Here is a 2,989-nt window from a genome sequence, read left to right on the forward strand (position 1 = left end):
ACCAACGAGCCAGTTTACTCTGATTGATTACTTTCTTTTTCAGTGGAGCAATTTTATCAAGTGAAGTTTGCATTGAAGTTGTAAAATGATCAACTAGATGATCTAAGTCTCCGTTCTCTGATGCATTACTCTGCAAGATAGAGGAAAACACTGATGGAAGAGATTGTTTAAATTTGGTTGCAGCATTTTCTGATAAGCACCTGCTGAGATGAAATTTACTCTCAGTGAATGTGTAGTCATTCAATGTAAACTCAAAGGTTATTAAAAAATGGTTGGACAGAAAAGGATTTTGAGGAACTATTACCAAGTCCTTAATCTCTACACCATAGGTCAAAACTAAATCAAGAGTGTGATGATAAGAATGTGTAGATGTGCGGACGTTTTGGGTAAAACTAAATGAATCTATTAAATTATTAAAGGCTATGCTTAAGCTATCACTCTCAACATCCACAAGAATATTGAAATCACCCATTATGATGATTTTATCAGTATTTAATAGTAAGTCAGTTAAGAATTCAGAGAATTCAGACAAAAACTGAGAGTAAGCACCTGGTGGATGATCTATAACAACTAGTAAAAGTTGCTTTTCTGATTTCCATTTTGGATGAGAAAGACAGGGACAGTGATTCAAAAGAATCATAACTAATAACTGGTTTGCATTAATCAACAATCCTGACTGAAAAAGAGAAGCTACTCCTCCACCTCGGCCAGTTGTTCTAGGAACATGAAAATGTAAATAATTAACAGGAGTGGATTCATTTATACTAACAAAATCCTCCTGTTGGAGCCAAGTTTCTGTCAGACAGAATAAATCAATATGATGATATCCTGATGCATGCTCAATAATCCAGGTAGAAAAATCTAAAAAAGGTAAATCTGGTCCTCTGGACATTTAAAAAACAAAACAAAGCAAAACAAACAACAAAAAATGTAGAAACGTTTCATCTTCCATCCGAAAGACTTCCTCAGTCTGAGGTGCTGTATTCAGCTCAGTCTTATAAATAGTAGGGGTGCACAGATCCACTTTTTTTACTTCTGATCCGATCCCGATACCTAAATCTGAATATCGGCCGATACCGATACAGTTCCGATATCATGATCATCATTGATTTTATATGAGGCTGTAATAATCTCCTCTCAAGTACAGTTTGTACAAATATATGCATGCATGTCCAAAAAGACAACTTGAGGTAAGTTTTATTAATGTTGGATAAGTTTTAAAGTTACAATTAAATTCTGCTAACACAAAACATGTTTCTTTTTATTCCTAGATTTAAAGTGGATATTAAAGTGATTAATGTAAGGGATTGTTTAAAGTTATTTTATAAGGAGCAGATATAAGCATTTTTTTCTTCTTTCTGCACTCTTTTCATTCAATGTTTTCTTTTTGATGATTTTTTTTTTATTTTGTTTAATTTAAATTAATGAATAAATGAGTTAAATTAAATAAAATGTTAAATGGCTTCAAACATCTGCTAAGTTCATGGCATAAACCAACAGACATCTTCCTGTTTTTAGTATTTTACATCACTTTATAATGTAGCTGTTTATGTTTTTAATATATATAATTTTCAAATCATATGCTTTTTATGATTGTCTACTGTTGTACTGTTAAATATATCCTGAAGGGTAAACTAAATTTTGACTGCAAGTATCAAGCTGAGAAATCCTTCGTTTTCTACTACTGATAGGGGTTGGTCATGTTGGATTTCATATTTTTATACCTTTTTATATTTCCTATCAAGCATTCAAATGTCATGTTATACAAAGTGTGTGTGTGTCTTTCTTCCAGGGTTGAATTATATTTATAGAAAATGTTTACTAATTCTAACTATTTTACCTTTACATATAATCTTATATTAGCTAATGATAATTTTACAAGTTCACATTTGATGTATTACAAGCAGGTAAGATACTGACTAACTCCAGGGAAGAGTCCTTCTTTGTTCTCTGAGCATGTGGTGGCCTGGCCACTCTCACACACACACACTGACTGATTAACATAAATAAAACCTAGAACACATTTCTTTAATTTAGACTTAATATAGTTTGACTAAGTAAAATCCCTCAGGTCCGTATGATAATAACAATTAGCATTTAATCGTTTAACCATTGTTTGATACAGGTTCAGTTTAGATGAGAGGACACAGGTTTAATCTTCACAGTAAGTTACAAGAGAGTTTTACTAGATGTGGGGGCAGGGTGACTTCAACTGAACTGAAACACAAATATAAGCCAGAGGGATCAATTAAGAACACATAAACATGAGTTAGTTAATAATTAATAGTTATTAATTATTCCTAGAAAGAAACAACTTTAACTCAAATCATTTGGTGTCAATAAGGTATAATCAAGTTAAACTGAAACAGAGCTAAAACAAAGGACCGATTTCAGTGAGCCATAAAACTCCTTATCTATGGAATGTGGACATTAATGTCCTTGGCAGAGCAGAGGAGCACCATATCCATAGTAACCTCGGGTCTAAACCAATCAGAAAGCTAGCCTTCTCAAACTTTGATAAAAGCCGAAAATGACACACGCCCAGCGAGCATTTCCGGGGAAGCGCAGACCGAGACGATTCGTTCTTTAATGCTCCAAATATATGCATATATTTTACAAATGTAATTGTTTGTCTCTGAATACCTGTAACTCCTGTTTGTCAAATAAATCTTTTGAACTAAGGTGACCGTCTCAGCTATTTTGAACACGATTGTGGTAGAAAGCCACAACAGACATTAATTATGATGAAGTTTAGCAACTCCTCTGTAAACATTTGAGCTCCATGGTTTCAGCGATGTCTCCTTCTTGTTCAATACGAAGCAGGCAGCCTGATTTAGGGGCAGCAACACTCAGTCTGTCCCTCCTCGGAGACAGGAAGATTGAGCGGGGCAGAGTGGACACGGCTGGCCGGGGTCGAGTTGCGTCTTTCGGTTTGACCAAAGAGTAGTGCCCCGCTGAAGCCACGGAGCTCGAATGTCCATCGTAAAAC

This window comes from Nematolebias whitei, chromosome 2 (genome assembly GCF_014905685.2).
Source record: "Nematolebias whitei isolate Nwh7 chromosome 2, NemWhi1, whole genome shotgun sequence".
NCBI classification, from domain to species: domain Eukaryota; kingdom Metazoa; phylum Chordata; class Actinopteri; order Cyprinodontiformes; family Rivulidae; genus Nematolebias; species Nematolebias whitei.